The sequence below is a fragment of the Phyllobates terribilis genome, unplaced genomic scaffold, assembly GCF_046119375.1.
Source record: "Phyllobates terribilis strain yellow unplaced genomic scaffold, ASM4611937v1 Scaffold_8__6_contigs__length_399053987, whole genome shotgun sequence".
Classification (NCBI taxonomy): Eukaryota; Metazoa; Chordata; class Amphibia; order Anura; family Dendrobatidae; genus Phyllobates; species Phyllobates terribilis.
The window spans coordinates 21103631-21123713 of record NW_027362768.1 but is presented as its reverse complement, the minus strand read 5'-3'; the positions used below and the strand labels follow the sequence as shown (position 1 = coordinate 21123713).

The window sequence follows — 20083 nt, the reverse complement described above, 5'->3', positions numbered from 1 at the left end:
GCCCTATAAGACCAAGCCATTTTCCCCGTCGCCACCATTTTCTCACTGCTGCAGCTGCGTGTTAGACGGCACCGCTGTTGCAGTGTGCGCTATACCTTGTTAATTTCAAGCCAATTTTCGCACAAATCTACAGATAGCTTGGGAGTAGGGAATAGTTGTGATTGCAGTCCTTTTAAGGACTAGGTTACAGCATTTCCTACAACTTTTATCAGGCAGGTCTGTGCTCTTAAATAGATAGATTGTGGGAGTAAAGACTAATTGTAATTGCAGTCCTTTTCAGGACTAGGTTACATCAGTTTTTGCCAGGCAGGTCTGTGCCAGTGCTGTGCAAGTTTTTTTCACAGCATTTGGCTGAATCTAGCAAAGCTAATCCTTTTTGGCCTATTGCAGAGTGTGTTAGTCAGTGGAGTAGCCTATCTGTGTTGCAAGATATACCACCTGTGTATAGAATACCAATTTTTTTACTGCACCTAGTGAAGTAAAATCTTTTGGGCATAGCATCATTCTATTAGTCCATCTATACTGACCTCCATCAGGTTGCAAATTGAATATAATTTTTTTCTGCATCTAGCTCTGAAAAAATATTTGGGCTTCTAGCAGTGTGTGGGACTTGTTCTATTAGTCCATCTATACTGACCTCCATCAGGTTGCAAACTGAATATAATTTTTTTCTGCATCTAGCTCTGAAAAAATATTTGGCCTTCTAGCAGTGTGTGGGACTTGTTCTATTAGTCCATCTATACTGATCTCCATCAGGTTGCAAATTGAATATAATTTTTTTCTGCATCTAGCTCTGAAAAAATATTTGGCCTTCTAGCAGTGTGTGGGACTTGTTCTATTAGTCCATCTATACTGACCTCCATCAGGTTGCAAACTGAATATAATTTTTTTCTGCATCTAACCCAGCCAATAGTTTTGGCCTAATACCACAGTTTGGCCACTCAGCTCTGCTCGGTTCCCATCCATTGTTTTTTTGTGCAAACAACTCCAGAGTTGTGAATTAGTTAACCACCAAAATGAGTGGAAAAAGGCCTGCTGCTGGTGGAAAGGGGAATAGGCGTGTTGGGAAGGGGAAAAAAGGTTGTGTCCGTGGGGTAGGTGTTAAAGCAACAGTAACATCTGCAGAAGAAAGACCATCTTCCAGCCAAACTAAAATGTCTACTTCTTTTAGCGGACAATGTGATAAGATCCCTTTCTTACGGCCACGCCAATCGCTACAAATTCCAGATGAGGCACAAAAACAGCAGGTGCTTCAACGGATATCAAGTGCTCCTTTAAGTGGGCTCTCCTCCACATCAACTTCAACATCACAAATACTCCAGTCCTCAAAGGTGTCACCCCAATCACACTTGCTTCCTCACAGCTCCCAAATCTCCAGCTGCCCGTCTGAGTATGAGGTAGAACAGATGGTTGAGTCTGCAGAGCTGTTTACTCATACTATAGCCTGGGAATCAGAGGTCGGCTCCAGAGATTCTGTGAATCCAGACGAGGAAATGATCTGCACTGATGCCCAGAATCTTTATGAGTCGGATCCAGGACTAGACGCAGAAGGTTCTGACCATAATGTAGACCCTCATTCCCAAACTGTAACTCCTGTTGGTGGAGACAATGAGGAAGACGATGATGAGACTCAAATACCTGATTGGAGCGACAACTTTAGTTTTTTGTCAGGGCAGGAACAGGTTGGCTCTGAGGACGACGGGTGTGATAACGCACAGGGTGATGATGATGAGGTTGGAGATCCCACTTACTGTCAACCCACAGTCAGCCAAGAGATGAGGTCAGCAGAGGAGGTGGAGGAGGATGCTAGTGACGACGAGGTCAGGTTGCGCCTTCCTGGACAGAGAATTATTCGGAAGAAAAAGACTCAGGATATATAACCATGCACACCCAATGTTGGAAAAGTGAAAAAAATCTTTATTACATGATTACATTTAGACAACAAAAGAAAATTTTTTTAAAAGCATTTAAAACAGACAAAAACATGTGCAATCTTCATATGGGGGAATTCATGATAATATGCATAAAAATAGCAATAAACCCCACTATGTTATGTGCCACAGGTATATTTTACATCACTTATATAACATTCGATTAATGTAGACCTACTAAGCAACCCTGGCTATAAATAACACAGCACAACCAGTCAAAATATGTGTTTATGACAAACCAAACCCCCCTAAATAATACAAGTGAATCAAGGAATGAGTAGGAGAGATGGTCTATTGGCAATGGGGGCATATATTTTAGAGGTATTGGCCAGATTGTGTCACCAAAGTCATATATAACGTGGCACAGTTGATCCAAATATAAATAACAAGCCAGGCATTCCTGAGTGGTCAAGTCAAGAAAATAAGTAAATAAAAAATATATGGAAGAATAATTACCTGCTGGCACCAGAGACCCTACGCGTTACGCTGCTCAGACGCAGCTTCGTCAGTGGTACCCACTTTTTCTTTTTGTGTTCCTGGACAGAGTCGTAGTACTGGAAGCACGTCAACAACTGCATCCTCAAACACAACTCTGCCTCTCACCACAAGTCGTGGTGGCTCTTCAGGTTGCATGGGTGCTAAGCCTTGCATAGCCTGGGCATTTTTTCAGATCGATAAAGATGACCCAACTCGTGTTATCTGTAACATTTGTCAGCAAAAGCTAAGTAGAGGCCAAAAAATACATAGTTTGAGTACTTCATGCATGAACCGGCACGTGGACATGAAGCATAAGTTGCAGTGGGAAGCTCACTGTGCTACAATGCGGCCTAGCCGGCCGGGCCAACCGCAGTCTGCCATATCTTGTGCATCCGCGGCCTCTTCATCCTCTGTGACTGGGGGGACAGCAGTCACACCTGTTTTGGGGCGCAGACCTGCCACCTCTTTACCCGCAACAGCCAGCGTGATTGGCAGGTCATCATTTTCTTTGGAGGTGGTAACACCAGCTGGTGTTGAGCGCTGTCCGACATCGATAGCACCACCTTTGGATCAAGGCAACCTAACATGTCTGCCTGCATCTTCCTCACAGACCGGCAGTTTGCCGGGGACACCCTTATCAACCCCGTCTAAGCACAATAGCCAGCCCTCGGTCCCTCAGATGTGGACAAGTAAAAGACCATTTCCTCCTAGCCATGAGAAAGCTAAGAGGTTGAAATTCACCATCTGCAAGCTCTTGGCTACAGAAATGCTGCCTTTCCGCCTGGTGGACACAGAGGATTTTCGAGACCTTATGTCCGTCGCAGTGCCCCAGTACCAGATGCCCAGTCGGCACTACTTCTCAAAGAAAGGTGTGCCTGCGCTCCACCAGCATGTCGCACACAACATCACCGCTTCTTTGAGAAACTCTGTGTGTGACAGGGTGCATTTCACCACAGACACTTGGACGAGTAGGCATGGACAGGGGCGTTACATGTCGCTGACTGGGCACTGGGTAACTATGGTGACAGCAGGACAAGGGGCTGCTGTCCAAGTCTTGCCGTCCCCATGAGTTGTGCGTCAATCCTCTTTATCTCAAAGTTCCTTCACTGCTTCTGCCTCTTCAACCTCCTCTCGGTCCTCCACCTGCACCCAAAGCCTGTCTGGTCATGCCACAAGCTTTCTAACTGCGCAGAAGGGATCCTGCACACCTCCTTACTATGCTGGCAGTAGGGCTCAACGTCATCAGGCGGTTTTTACTTTGAAATGTCTGGGAAATGTGAGTCACACAGCTGAGGAGTTGTGGTCAGCTCTGGAGAACCAATTTCATGAATGGTTGTCTCCACTGGACCTGAAACCAGGGAAGGCCGTGTGCGACAATGCTGCAAACCTGGGAGCGGCCCTTCGCCGGGGCAATGTCACACACGTGCCTTGTATGGCTCACGTGTTGAACCTGGTTGTCCAGCAATTTTTAGCCCACTATCCCGGACTAGATGGCCTTCTGCAGAGGGCACGGTCGCTGTGTGCTCACTTCCGCCATTCGCATCCCGCAGCTCAGCGGCTTACATCTCTACTGAAGTCGTTGGGCCTGCCACTTCACCGGCTAAAATGCGATGTGCCTACCCGGTGGAATTCAACTCTGCACATGTTTCAGCGACTGTGGCAGCACCGACAAGCCCTGGCGCAATACGTTCTGACGTATAACCTGGGCCAACGAGATCCAGAGGTGGGGCAAATCACGCTGGAGGAGTGGTCTCAGATCAGGGACCTATGCACCCTTCTGCACAGTTTTAAAATGGCGACGAAGATGTTTAGTGCTGACGATGCCATTATCAGCATGACTATTCCGGTGATTTACATGCTGGAGCACATGTTAAACAGAATTCGGAGTCAGGTGGTGGCACAAGAGGAGGTGGAGGAAGTAGAGGAGGAGGAGTTGTATGCGGAAGGGCTAACATCTGCAAGGTCCAGACGGTCGGCAGCACCAAGGCGGCAGGCATGTGAGGGTGGGGGAGATGGTTTTACCAGGGCGCATGGTAGCAGCCAAACTAGTGAGGAAGGTGCAGGAGCCCAGGAAGAAGTGGAGGACGAAGTGATGGAAGACTCATCAGATGAGGGAGACCTTGATCACATTTCTGTTGTGCGAGGTTGGGGGGAGAGGACAGAGGAAGGAAGCATGATTGTTACCTCGCCACCAACACAACAGGGACTTGGTGCTCCTGGATGCGCAACACACATGAGTGCCTTCTTGCTGCACTACCTGCAACATGACCCTCGAATTGTGAGAATTAGAAATAATCCTGACTACTGGGTTGCCACACTGTTAGATCCCCGGTACAAAAGTAAATTTGCAGAAATTATTCCTGCCATAGAAAGGGATGCACGCATGCAGGAGTATCAGCAGAGACTGTTGCAGAATCTTACATGTGCTTTTCCACAAAACACCAGTGGTGCACGTAGTGAATCTCACAGTTCCAACTTGCCAACCGTGGGACCGTCGAGTGTTCAGCACTCAAACCGTAACAGAACCACAGTATCTGCTGGTAACATCAATTTTGCGGAATCATTTCACCACTTTTTTAGCCCATCCTTTGCAAGGCCACAGGAGACAAGAAGTCTGACACATATTCAACGCCTAGAGACGATGGTACAGGAGTATCTCCAAGTAAACATTGAAGCCATGACTGTGTCACTGGACCCTTGCTCTTTTTGGGCTTCCAATCTGGATAAATGGCCGGAGCTAGCCACTTACGCCTTGGAGATCTTGTCATGCCCCGCAGCCAGCGTTCTGTCTGAACGTGTGTTCAGCGCTGCTGGTGGTGTGCTGACAGATAAGCGCACGCGGCTCTCCACTGATAATGTAGACAGACTCACGTTCATAAAGATGAACAAATCATGGATCCGAAACGACTTTTCTACCCCTGTGTCATCCTGGGGAGAGTAAAAGCTTGATGATTGGTTAAAATCACCTCACCAACCGTTTTAAGCTTTCAAATTACTAATCATGTTTATCTGTATCTTGGCTGTAAAATAATTTGGGCTTTGTAGCAGTGTGCAGCACTGATTCTATTAGGCCATCTATAATAAGCTCCACCAGATTTAAAATTACTAATCATGTTTATCTGTATCTTGGCTGGAAAATAATTTGGGCTTTGTAGCAGTGTGCAGTACTGATTCTATTAGGCCATCTATACTAAGCTCCACCAGATTTAAAATTACTAATCATGTTTATCTGTACCTTGGCTGGAAAATAATTTGGGCTTTGTAGCAGTGTGCAGCACTGATTCTATTAGGCCATCTATACTAAGCTCCACCAGATTTAAAATTAATAATAATTTTTAGCTGCATCTAGCCCGGAAAATAATTTTGGGGCTCCGAGATGCGCGAGACACATAAGTGCCTTCTTGCTACACTACCTGCAACATGACCCTCATATTGTCAGAATTCGAAGTAATCCTGACTACTGGGTTGCCACACTCTTAGATCCCCCAAACTTTTCGATCAACCTTTTCATTTTAATAAAGACCAAAAAAATGGTAATTTTTAAAATTATAAGCATTAGCAGGTTATTGGAAACTGAAATCAAACAGTTTTCAACTCAAAACTTTATTCTAGGTGATGTTACATTTTCACATAGGACCCCTTGTTCGAAAGGAGCTTCTGAACTCTCTCGTCCATTGAATTTGTCAGGTTTTGGATGGTTTCTGCTTCAATTGTTTTGCATGAGGACAGAATACCCTCCCAGAGCTGTTGCTTAGATGTGAACTGCCTCCCGCCATCATAGACACTCCTTTTGATGATGCTCCAGAGGTTCTGAATGGGGTAGAGGCCAGGGGAGCATGGGGGTCACACCATAAGTTTGTCCCCTTTTATGCCCATATCAGCCAGAGATGCAGATGTTTTATGTGCAGCATGAGATGGTGCATTATCATGCATAAAAATGATCTTGCTGTGGAATACACGGTTCTTCTTCTTGAACCATGGCAGGAAGTGCTGTTTGAGAAACTCCACATACATTATGGAGTTCATCTTTACCCCTTCAGGGATCCTAAAGGGGCCGACAATCTCTCTCCCCATGATTCCAGCCCAAAACATTACTCCACCTCCTCCTTGTTGGCGCTGTAGCCGTGTTTGCGTGGGGTGTCCATCAACCAGCCATCCTCCACTCCATCCATCTGGACCATCGAGCGTTGCACGGCACTCATCCGTGAACAAAACAGTTTTGAAATCAGTCTTCATGTAATGTTTGGCCCACTGGAGCCGTTTCTGCTTGTGTGAAGTGGATAGAGGAGGTCGACAGGATGGCGTATGCACAGCTGCAAACCTCTGAAGGACCCTGCATCTTGTTGTTCGGGGGACGTTGGAGGCACCAGCAGCTTCAAAAACTTGTCTACTGCTATGACAAGGCTTTTTTGCCGCTGCTCTTTTAACCTGACGTAATTGCCTGTAGGAAAGAGTCCTCAATTTGCCCTTATCAGCACGCACATGTGTGTACTGTGAATCAGCTACATACTTCTTGATTGCCAAGACACTTCATCCTGATCATCGCACAATGTTGATTGTAGTCATGCCTTGACCTAAACACTCCACAATTTGTTGCTTCTCAGCAGCCGACACATCCTCTTTCTTTCCCATTTTGGCAGAAAATGTAGGCTGCTTAATAATGTGGGACAGCCTTCTTAAGTAGTCTTGCCTTTCATTGGACACACCTGCCAAACTAATTGTAACATACCTGGCGGCGTCCTTGCATGGTGGTCCATCTCCCACTGTGCAAGAGCGCGCACTTGATCTCCAGTCCAGAATGTCTCTCTGGCTTCCCTCCATGCTGTCTTTTTGTGTCTGTTTCTGCTGCTTAAGGGCGGCGCCCGATCACTTCCTGCTTTTTGTACCTGCTGTGGGTCACACCCCTTGTGCGTCCTCAGCCTATTGCTGTCTGTCACCTGGTATATAGCTCAGCTGCTCCCATCTATTCCTGCCTGAGCATAGTGTTTCATTCAGTGTGTGCTTGCACTCTGAAGGTGCCAGGTCCCGTTCTGTGTTCTCTTGTCTGCCTATCCTGGAGGCTGTATTTCCAGGCCTGTCTGAACACGCTCCTAGCCTGTTCCTCCTGCCTTCTAGGGGCCGATTACCTAGACCCGTTCCTGTATCTTGTCTGACCTGTCTGAACACGCTCCTAGCCTGTTCCTCCCGCCTTCTAGGGGCCGATTACCTAGACCCGCTCCTGTATCTTGTCTGTCCTGTCTGAACACGCTCCTTGCCTGTTCGTCCTGCCTCTCTGGGGGCCGTATTCCCAGACCCGCTCCTGTATTCCGCTGCAGTGTCGGTCTCCTCCGTACACTCAGTTCCAGTCTGAACTCTCTCCTATCCTTTACCTGTTTTGCCTCTATGTCCGTTCCCTTCCTTTTTCTGCAGAGTCTGAACTCGTACCTAACTCCTGCTTGTTGTCTCTGTACTCCCGTTTGTGAGTTTGTGGTCCACTCGCTACTTCTCTGCTAGTACCCTGTGGGTGTCTGGCTCTGCCTTTCCCTTCCTGTCTGTTCCGTGTGAACAGAGCCCTGTCCCCCCTACTCAGCCTAGCCTGCTCTGACTCCTTTGCTCACCGCTCCGGCGGTTCTAGCCTGCTCTGACTCCTTTGCTCACCGCTCCGGCGGTTCTAGCCTGCTCTGACTCCTTTGCTCACCGCTCCGGCGGTTCTAGTCTGCTCTGACTCCTTTGCTTACCGCTCTGGCGGTTCTAGCCTGCTCTGACTCCTTGCTCACTGCTCCGCAGCCTTGCTCCGCTCTGACCCTTTTGCTCACTGCTCCGGCAGCCTTGCTCCGCTCTGACCCTTTTGCTCACTGCTCCGGCAGTCCTGTCCTGCCCTGCTTCTGCCCGCTGCTCCGGCAGTCCTGTCCTGCCCTGCTTCTGCCCGCTGCTCCGGCAGTCCTGTCCTGCCCTGCTTCTGCCCGCTGCTCCGGCAGTCCTGTCCTGCCCTGCTTCTGCCCGCTGCTCCGGCAGTCCTGTCCTGCCCTGCTTCTGCCCGCTGCTCCGGCAGTCCTGTCCTGTCCTGCCCTGCTTCTGCCTGCTGCTCCGGCAGTCCTGTCCTGCCCTGCTTCTGCCCGCTGTTCCGGCAGTCCTGTCCTGCCCTGCTTGTGCTCGCTGCTCCTGCAGCCCCGTCCTGCTCTGTTCTTGCCCACCGCTTCGGGCGTTCCCTCTCTGCTGTGGTTGTCTACCGCATCTGCGGTTCTGTGACCCAGTCTGTACTGGGTCTTAACCTTTCTGTGCTCCAGCCCGTCCTTTCGGCCAGTACCTCCTTGCCTGCATACTCGCCTGTATCCACCCATCTGCATACCTGCCGTGTTTGCTTACATCCACCAGTCTGTTCCAGCCTAACCTGCCTGTTCCTGAGTCCCAGTGTGTACTGGGTCCTATCCCGCCTGTGTTCCTACCTGCTAGTGCCTCCCTGTCTGCACTCTAGCTGTGCTTGCCTGTACCCCTCTGCCTGTATTGTTCCTGAGTCCCAGTGTGTACTGGGTCCTATCCCGCCTGTGTTCCTACCTGCTAGTGCCTCCCTGTCTGCACTCTAGCTGCGCTTGCCTTTACCCGCCTGCCTGCATACCAGTCGTGCCTGCCTATACCCTCCAGTCTGTGCGCCAGCCTAACCAGCCTGTTCCAGTAATCCCTGTGTGGGTCAACCCCCGTGTCCGGAGTTTGACCTGGAGTAGCACCTGGTCCCTCTGCCCGGTTTCTCCCTGGTGCACTGGCGTCGTATGCCGTCGTGCCATCTTGGTCGGATCGGCCAGATACTTAGTCACGCCCCTCCAGGCACTCTCCGGTTCATGGTCCAGTGGAACCACAACAGTCAGTCCGGGCGTGTGCATAACACTAATTAGCACAGGTGTCTGCAATTGCTTACAGTGATATAAAGAGCCCTGACACACATCACCATCAATGAGTTTAACTGACAAACAAACAAATTCTTCCCTTATCACTCCTAAACACTTTTTGCATAATAATTTGGAACACAGTGTACATGTGCTTTTCCACAAAACACCAGTGGTTCACGTAGTGAATCTTACAGTTCTAACTTGCCAACCGTGGTCTGTATGGAGTTGTTCAATAAAGGGCCCAAAATTAAGATAACATAGATGGGAGAGGTCTCTATGAATAGGAATTCCTAAGTATTTGATACCCTGTGAGGGCCAGGCAAAGGGAAAGTTGGACTGGATGGAATCCTGTATGGATTTGGGGAGGGAGACCTCGAGGGCCTCAGACTTCGCTGCATTGATTTTAAAATTTGACCATGTAACAAAGTGATCTATTTCAGCCATAACAGCATGGATGGATATATGTGATTGAGTGATATATACTAGGACATCATCAGCAAACAGAGAGCACTTGTACTCGGTGCCTCCCACCTCAATCCACCTAATATTGGGGTTATGGCGAATTGATGAGAGCAGGTGCACCGTCACTAGGATGTATAAGAGAGGGGACAGAGGACATCCCTGCCTTGTCCCATTGGTGATTGTGAAAGGTGATGAAAATGTTCTGATGCACCCCCTGGGCCTTGGGACACCCGGAGCCGGACCCTTTTTGGTGGATGCTGGTGGTTGTAGTCTCCGTGGCGGCGACCCGGTTCCGTGGCTCAGGGCGGTCAAACCAGTGGCGGAACTATTTATGTGGTTTTGATGTTTAAATGTCCGACTACGCCACCCGTGGATTGCGGTCAGAGTGAACCGCCGCTGCAGGGCAGACCGCTGAGGCTGGTGTTGTGGGTGCAGCAGAGCGTAGCATAACTCCCCACGGGAGGAGTATAGCCTCAGGGCAGTGTATGCGGAGGATGGGGGTGATAGTGCAGGGCAGCAGCAGTAACGACACGGAGTCAGTGATGCAGTCCAGGGCCTTTACTCACAGTTCTTATTATCCAGACCACGTCTGCAGGTAACGGCTGCCCACGTCGTACTGTGCTCACCAGGTGAGGGGCTCAGACAACTCCCAGATAACTTTGGAGCGCTTCACAGGACCCCCTTTGTGTGTCCTTTGTCTGGCCTTTCTTACCAACCCTTCTGTCCGGCTGCCTCGGGCCTCCTCTTGGTAAACTTGGCGCCAGTTTCCCTGACCCTATGTGGTGCCTTCCTAGCGGGTGTAGCGAGGGGCTGCGCCACATAAAATGTCACAGCCTCCGGTTTCTAGCTGAGGGTCGTTTCCTGCCTCCACTAGTTTCGGGGACCGGTCTCCCCCTTTGGCCTGACCCCTCCACGCAGGTGGATTCGGGCGTGCGGTGGCGACTCGCCCGTCCGCACCCCTGGGATCCCTTCGTTCCTCGTTCCTGGAGCATTCTCCGCTCCTCTTCCTTCCTTCTCCCTCTTCCAGGCCTGGGCCTCTGTTACTAGGCCCGCCTCCGGAGCAGAGCTCATGCAGAGCCCCTGCTCCCTGTCACTTCTGCTCAGACTTCTCTGCACTTAACTAAGATGGTGCCCACCTTTTATACTCCCTTCTCAATGCACCCAGGAATTGCTTCCTCCCTGCTCCTGCACTACAGGGTTCCCCTTCCTCAGTGTTCCCTCCCCCCACTCCAGCCAGGGACAGGGACTGTCGTGCCCATCTCAGGGGCATATTGGTCGCCCTGCCCCACGGCAATGTGGTGTAATGCATGCAGGTGTCGGGTCCTGATCCACACTCCATCCTTACCTGAGAGTGAGATATCACACCTCTGGGTGAGGTGCAATACCTCTGTAGCAACCGAGCCCTCAGGGTGCTACAGTTCCATTTATCTTCAGCCTAGGTGACGTATTGCGATACAGGGCCGTGATTTTGGCTATAAAAGGGTCCCCTAGACCCCTACCCCAAGCTTTTTAAGAGAATCATATATGGCGTGCCAGGAGACTCTATGGAATGCTTTCTCAGCATCCAACGAGAGTATCTGTTAGAACCTTGCTCTTAGGTTTTTTCCTTTGCTGGTCACATGACCTTGTTGGCCTATTTAATCCTGCTCCGCCCTTCTGGCTTTGCTGGACTTCATTGTATAACTACTTTCTAGCTAGCCTGTGCTCTGTATCTACTCTGTTAGTTTGCTTGGTCTACGGACCTCTGTGTTCTTTATATTTTGTTTGTTCGTCTGTCTGCTACTATTTCTGTTAGGAGGTGTCCCATTTTCCTCCCAGTCCTTAGTACTTGTAGGGATTCCTTCCCCACATCTATATGTCTCCGTACAGACTAGCTTAGGACTTTAGCAGGTCTGATCGCAGGATCAGGTCCCCTGTTACATCGTAGGGATCAAGCTGAGTTCTATCGTAGGGACAGATCTCCTCTATTTCCTTAGCTCTGGTAGCAGAACATAACAGTAAGTCCAGCCTGCAAATTCTCTAAGGAAAGATTTTTCTGTTCCATCATGGTGTCGGTTCAGGATTTGGCTCATCGCCTGCAGGGACTCTCTCTGGAGGTGGCCGAGCTCCGTCAGCACGTGAGTAACTGTCCTGGAGCACATTTCTTGGAGCCTAAGGTATGTTTGCCGGATTTATTTTTTGGTGAACACCGAGAATTTTTTTCATTTAAAAATGCTTGCTTATTGTATTTTCGTTTGAGACCCAAGTCCTCTGGGGATGAATCCCAGCGCATAGGGTTCATAATGTCACTTTTGCGCAAAGAGCCTCAGGAGTGGGCCTTTTCTTTGCAACCTAGTGATACATGCTTCAGATCAGTGGATAGTTTTTTTTCTGCTTTGGGGCTATTATATGATGATCCTGACCGTGTCGCATCAGCTGAGACTGAGTTGAGACGTTTGAAACAGGGATCAGGTAATGTGGAAAAATATTGTACTCATTTCCGTCGTTGGTCTACTCAAACAGGGTGGAACAATTCTGCTCTGAAAAGTCTATTTCTTGCTGGGCTCAATGAAAGGGTTAAAGACCTGCTAATTGCTTATCCTACACCTGAAGATTTGCAACAGGCTATGCAATTAGCTATACGGGTGGATAGGAGACTGCGTGCAAGGGTTAATGAGAGCAAATCCTCTGCTATGTTAGTTTCTGGTTATGAGAATGTGTGTACTAACAGTGGTGAACCGATGGAGATTGGATCGGTGGCACCTCGCTCTCAAGAAAAAGATCGCAGATTTTTTGAAGGCTTGTGTTTCTATTGCGGAAAATCTGGTCATTTGATTAAAGGCTGTGAGCTTAGTATGAAGAAAGAAAAAAAAATGGTCAGTCATGCCCGTATTGCCTGTTTAAATTCCAAGGGTGTATTTTTAGCTGCTTCCACGATTTCTCAGGAAAAATTAATGGAATTTCGGGTGTTTGTTGATTGTGGGTCTACTCTGAATGTAATTGATGGGGGATTCTTGGAAAGACTCAATTTAAAACCCGAACCTTTATCATCCCCCATTGCTGTGGTTTCTGTGGATGGTTCCCCTTTGAAGAATATTACTCTCAAGGTCTGTGAATTTCCTCTCACTATTAATGGTGTTCACCATGAGAAATTGGATTTGGTAGTTTTGAATAACTTGCCTTCTCCAGTAATATTGGGATTGCCCTGGTTAAAATTTCACAATCCTGTACTGGATTGGTCTACCAGTGAAATTAAATCCTGGAGCCATAAATGTTATGACAAGTGTTGTAACGGGCGTATTGCAGCTTTGGATAGGGGAGAATTGCCTGTTCCTATTCAGGATTTTTGGAGAGTTTTTTCTGAGAAGGAATCGCAGGTTTTGCCTCCCCATAGAGACTATGATTGTTCTATTGAATTTGTCCCTGGAGCGACTCTTCCTAAAAGTCGTTTATTTAACCTTACTATTCCTGAGAGGAAAGCTTTGGAGGAATACATACAGACAAGTTTGGCCGCCGGTCACATTAGGCCCTCTAAGTCTCCTGTGGCGGTTGGATTTTTTTTTGTAAAAAAAAAGGACGGCGGTTTACGTCCTTGTCTGGATTTTCGTGAGATTAACAAAATTACTGTACGCAATCCTTACCCACTGCCATTGATTCCTGATCTGTTTAACCAGTTAATGGGGGCCAAGTGGTTCTCTAAAATTGACCTTAAGGGGGCATACAATCTGTTGCGCATGAAGGAGGGTGACGAATGGAAGACTGCTTTTAACACTCCTGTGGGTCATTTTGAGAATCTGGTTATGCCTTTTGGTCTTACTAATGCTCCTGCATTTTTTCAGAATCTTATTAATGACATCCTTAGACCTTTGATCGGCAAAAATGTGGTTGTGTATTTGGATGACATTTTGATTTATTCGCCGGATCTGGAGTCTCATTGGCGGAGCGTACGTGAGGTATTACAGTTGTTAATGGACAATTCGCTTTTTGCTAAGCTGGAGAAATGTGAGTTCGCTGTACAGAGAATTAGTTTTTTGGGTTACATTATCTCCAGCGAAGGTTTTGAGATGGACCCGGTTAAAGTTCAAGCTGTACAGGAATGGCCTAGGCCTATTGGTTTGAAATCGATACAGAGGTTTTTAGGTTTCGCCAATTATTACAGAAAATTCATAAAAAATTTTTCTAGTATTGTCAAACCTCTGACCGATCTCACCAGGAAAGGTGCTGATGCGGTTCAGTGGTCTTCTGAGGCCATTGAAGCTTTTGTGTATCTCAAGGAGAGGTTCACCTCTGCTCCCATCCTTATGCAGCCTGATGTGACTAAGCCGTTTTTGGTTGAGGTTGATGCTTCCTCTGTGGGGGTTGGCGCAGTATTGTCTCAGGATAACGGGGATGGATTACATCCCTGTGCCTTTTTTTCAAAAAAATTTTCGGAGACTGAACTGAATTACGATATTGGTAATCGGGAATTATTGGCTATTAAACTCGCATTTGAACACTGGCGCCACTTCTTGGAAGGTGCGGAATTTCCCGTTCAGGTTCTTACGGATCATAAAAATCTGATTTATCTTGATGCTGCCAAGCGCCTGAATGCCCGTCAGGCTAGGTGGGCACTGTTTTTCTCGCGGTTTAATTTCTCCGTTACTTACATCCCTGGTACTAAGAATGTTAAGGCGGATGCCTTGTCTCGCAGTTTTTCTCCCATAGTCGGTGCTGAGAAAGAGGAGAACATTTTACAAGAAGGTGTTGTGATAGCTGCTTTGGACTCCGTTTTGGAAGATGAGATTCTTAAAGCACAGGAGAATGCCCCATCTAACACTCCTCATGGGCAGTTGTTTGTGCCTGGGACCTTTAGGAGAGTTTTGTTTGTTGAGTGTCACGAATCTCGGTTGGCAGGTCATCCCGGAATCTCTGAGACCAAGAGACTGGTGGGTCGCAGTTTTTGGTGGCCTGGATGGCAGAAGGAAGTCATTAAGTGGGTGCGTCAATGTACTATATGTGCTAGATCTAAGTCCTCACATACTCCTGCTGCGGGGTTGCTTTGTCCTTTGGAGGTTCCCAGTGCTCCTTGGACACATTTGGCTATGGACTTTATAACTGACCTTCCCCCCTCTGAGGGTTTTACTGTCATCTGGGTGGTCGTGGACCGTTTTAGCAAGATGTGTCACTTGGTTCCCTTCGTCAAACTGCCCTGCGCTAAAACTCTCGCTAAGGCCTTTGTCAAGGAAATTGTCAGACTTCATGGCGTTCCTACTGACATTGTTTCTGATAGGGGTCCTCAGTTCATGGCTCGTTTTTGGCGTGCCTTTTGTGACAGGCTGGGAGTTCATTTGTCGTTCTCGTCCGGATATCATCCTGAATCTAATGGCCAGACAGAAAGGAAAAACCAGGATGTTGAGCAGTTCTTGCGTTGTTTTGTGGCAGACAATCAAGAGGGGTGGTCTGAGTTTCTGCCACTTGCTGAATTTGCTCTGAACAATCATACATCTTCTTCTGCTGGTTGTTCGCCTTTTTTTTGTTGTTCTGGGAGACATCCGTCGTTTGGGTCGTTCTCCAAGTTGGGATCTGCCGTGCCTGAGGAGGAGAATTTTTCCGGTGATTTGGAGAGAGTTTGGACGGATGTGCGTGGTAATCTTCAGGAGGCCAACAGAAAATCTAAAGACTACTTTGATAGGAAACGACAGGAGGTTTTGTTCGCTGTTGGTGACATGGTTTGGTTGTCCTCTAGGAATCTGCGGTTGAGGATTCCTTCTAAGAAATTGGGTCCCAAGTTTGTAGGGCCCTTTAAGGTGCTTCAGGTTGTCAACCAATCTGCTGTTAGGTTGGAGGTTCCTACCTCCTGGAGAATTAATCCGGTATTTCATGTCTCTCTGTTAAAAAAGCTGTTGTGTCGGATGGTGACGCCTCTGCCTCTGTTCCTCCGGTGGTGGAGGACGGGGAATATGAAATTTCTCGCATCCTTAACTCTAGACGGTATAGAGGTAGTTTGCAGTATCTTGTGGCCTGGAAAGGTTTCGGACCTGAGGATAACTCTTGGGTGAGGTCAGATGATGTTTCCGCGTCCAGACTTATCAGAGCGTTTCACAGGAGATTTCCTGATAAGCCTGGTCCTAGGGGATCCGGAGGATCCTCTTAGAAGGGGGGGTACTGTTAGAACCTTGCTCTTAGGTTTTTTCCTTTGCTGGTCACATGACCTTGTTGGCCTATTTAATCCTGCTCCGCACTTCTGGCTTTACTGGACTTCATTGTATAACTACTTTCTAGCTAGCCTGTGCTCTGTATCTACTCTGTTAGTTTGCTTGGTCTACGGACCTCTGTGTTCTTTATATTTTGTTTGTTCGTCTGTCTGCTACTATTTCTGTTAGGAGGTGTCCCATTTTCCTCCCAGTCCTTAGTACTTGTAGGGATTCCTTCCCCACATCTATAGGTCTCCGTACAGACTAGCTTAGGACTTTAGCAGGTCTGATCGCAGGATCAGGTCCCCTGTTACATCGTAGGGATCAAGCTGAGTTCTATCGTAGGGACAGATCTCCTCTCTTTCCTTAGCTCTGGTAGCAGAACATAACAGTATCTAATTACAAATTTTTAACTGCATCTAGCCCAGGAAATACTTTGTGCCTAGTAGCAGTGTCTGCTAGTCAGCGGATTATCCCGGCTGTTAAGCAAGCTACACCACCTGTAGTTTGGACACTTAATTTTTTCAAAGGAAATGCTTCGGGACCACGGGATACTCAGTGAAGAGCATCAGGAGGCACCCCAAGGCATAGGGGCTGGGACTGGCAGTACGATGCGTTGCGGTGGACAGCCGAGCTCGATCCTTATAAAAGCTTTTTAACTGCAGCAGCTTTAGTGGACGCTACTGGAACTGGAATTACGCGGCTGCTGGCATGAGACTTGCCCTCCAATAGATCCTTGTAAATGGATTTAAAGTGTATTCATTCAAATTAGAGAGACAATTTAAATTAAAAAGCTTAGAGCTGCCTCCACCACAGGGGGGCTCGCTCGACCCACCAGCGGACAGGCACCAGTATTGGGAGAGGGGGGCTGGCCGTCAGGGTTCACCGCGGCTCTGGCACAAACCCGGCGACACGGAGGTGGCACGGGCAGGAGCGAACTGGCCGTGTCGGCTTCTCACTTTTTGGATTTTAGAAGGGCATGACATGCCTATATCTGTGTCTCCCCCTCCTTTTACTCCTCCACCTCTTTTCTTTTCGCATGACTATATGTACTTGTCACTTTTCCATGTGTTAGTTGTGTCTTCTGAGCAGTTTGTCAGCTTTTGGACACCTTTGAAGGTGTTTTCTATGTGTTTCTATGTGTTTTTGTTTGCCTGCCATAGGTTTTAACGGTGTTCGAAGGTGTTCGACGAACAGTTCGACGTACAGTTCGGCGAACACACGGGTGTTCGACGAACCAAACCGAACTCGAACACTACGGGGGTGGCTCAACACTACCCATGAGTAAAGTTAAAAAAAAAAAAACAACTTCTAACTTTCTTTTAATTCATCAGGTTGAAAATATTTTGATCCAATGTGATCGCTGAAAAACAAAGGGCATCCCACATAGAAAGAAAAATTGTAACTACTTTCGAATCTGTTTTTGGGTCAGATTCATACATACAGGTATGTCAGACAGATTACAGACACATTCTTAGGAGGCTGTCTAGTTCGGGTCAGGGGGCCCACAGCCAGTTAATGCAATGGATAGAGGGGAAACACTGGGTAAAATTAAATTCTGGGGAGGTTAGAATAAGAAGAGATGAAAATTACACCTGTTGGCTGCTCAATGCATATGTTTATATGGAAATGTAGACATTATGGCTACTTTTATGTTTGCATTCCTGCTTTATATTCTCTGGTAGCATTTCATAACATGTGATCAGAGCTGAAAATCGTATTACAGAGCAGCCATCCATCCACCTGTTGACATGTGATTAGGTAGATTAGTAGGTCTCTAACTGAACGAGGAACGAAGAAGTCTTCTCAGCCACGTTGTTCCTGGCTTAGATTTTTTCTAAAACATTTCAGTGTTTCGGAATAAAACATATTCTTGAAATGTGGGAACATTCAGGCAAGGAAACTTGTAAAAAGGATTATGCAGTCATTCTGACATGGATTTTCAATGCAAATACAACAGCCTCATCAGACCTAATTGATCTATTTAATAATGGATGCAATCTATTGTAAAATCTGGTGACAGGTCCTCTGTAAAGTGCAACTAATCCTTTAAGAAGCACTCCTCCCATCAAATTTTTTATCCTCTTAATATATTGTAATCATCATATTATATAGCACTGTGTACTTACAATTGCTCATTTTGCCCTTCTATCCAGTTAGTTCTTCTATTTTCCATTAGTCTTTAAAAAGTAATACAAGAAGACAATTTTAAAACCAAGCCAAAGAATATTCCATCCACTATTCACATAGACAGGGGTGGAAAATTATCCCTACACAGACTCCATCTTGGTCCTGCCTACCATTCTTCCTTTCGCACATTTTATTTTCATTCCCCATCTAATAAGCACAGGGAAATCAATATACAACTGTTACTCTGGGATATGTTTTCATCCCACAATATTCTGCACAAGTTTCATGTTCATTCCATAGTTAGAACGCCCAGGAAACCTATTACATCTTATTTTTGTTATTTAGTATATTAATTCTGTTTATTCAGTCCTTTAGGCCCTTTGTGGCTGACTCATTGAAAGATTTGTGACTGATACTTTTATTGGGAAACAATGACTTTTTGTTTTATTGGGACCACTTGAAGTTGTACAATGTGATAATGTGGCATTCTTAAAAAAAAAAAAAAGTTTCAAACCTTATAACTATGACTTCTTCTTCCTGTAATGTGCTGGTCTATGTCGGTACCGTAGCACAGAATTCCTCGCTCTATAGCTAGTGACCTTAATGGGCATATGCAAGGTAATAAGACAGCTAAATTGTTACATTCCATAAAAAATGTTTTTGGTTGACTGCATGGCTGCTTCTCTAAATGTAAGGGATTCAGAAAATGACAGACAGGAGGGAACAGACAATTATCTGACTCTTCACAGCTCCTGATCATTGAATTACACATATCCAGAGCAGAGGACAAGCTACTGGACTGAAAAGTGTCAGGTTCACAAATTCTCAGCAATTGTCAACTTTGATGCCAGTTTGGAACATCTAGGATTCCAGGTTCAGGTACAGCGATGTTAGAGGCATTATGAAGGAGGGCGAGGGTGTCCTAAATGTAGACCATTACTTGCATTTACCTTTTAAAGTCTGGAAAATGTGTTTTTGTATTAGTAAAATAGCATAACTTGCTCTCCTATAGATTTTTACCTTGCCTCTTTGCAGTTTTGTAATTTTTGGTAGGTTTAGTGGTAACAGGCCTTGTTTTTTGCGAGACTAGTTGTACTTTAATTAGATATAATTTTTACTATATGTAAATTAGCCTTTTAATATAGATCAACTTTTATTTTGAAGAATCAACAATTCTGCTATAATTTGCTCATCATGGAGGAGCTTTTGCAAATTGTTGTGATTGTAATTATAATTATTTTACAGGTCAATAGAAATTCTTCTAATGTAAGTCTTGCAATGTACAGTCCCATGGATCTTAAATTTCTGAATAATATGTGCAACTGTAGTCACAGGAACATCAAGCTGCTTGGAGATGGTCTCATAACCTTTACCTTTAACATGCTTGTCTATAATTTTCTTTCTAATCTCCTGAGACAACTCTCTTTCCTTTGCTTCCTCTGGTCCATGTTGAGTTTGGTACACACCATGTCACCAAACAGCACAGTGAGTATCTTGTAGCCCTATATACAGGCTGGCCCACTGACTGATTACAAGATTGTGGACACAACTTGATTTAACATGTCCCTTTTGTCTTTTTGAATTTATTATTATTTTTGTCAGATTAAAGTTATTTCTGTGACCATTGTGGGGTTTTTCTTTCATTAAACGAGGGGTACCAACAATTTTGACCACGTGTGTATGTGAGGGGCACAGGGTGGTAGTCGTTGCAAGGGGCTGCTGTTCTCCTCCTATACCTTTGCACCTCACAAATAAAAGATAAAGTCCTGTTCTTTGTGTAGTTTGTATGATAACTATCACAGTTTTCCTTGAGGGTCCCATATGCTCTGGGTCTCTGAGCACAGCTGCAGGCAAACAATCAAGCACAGTCTCTTGTTCCTTACTTAACAGTTCAACTTTACTTAAAACGTTCAGTTTTGTTCTCAGTTACTGCACATTGGGGTACCACAGACACAGTTTCAGCCTTCTTCAATACCCCTTTCACTCCTAACTCTTTGTTCCCAAGGTATGATTCACCCTATACCGCTGCTTTCCAGAACCCAGTTCTGCTTCCTATAGGGACTCTAAA

The 20083-nt window shown here is 46.5% G+C and overlaps 1 protein-coding gene across 1 annotated transcript in view; it reads left to right on the top strand.

The window, feature by feature from the left end:
* SLC25A24 (solute carrier family 25 member 24) overlaps positions 1–20083 on the top strand; it is a 136742-nt gene that overhangs the window by 71136 nt on the left and 45523 nt on the right. The gene's annotated exons all lie outside the window — the stretch shown is intronic.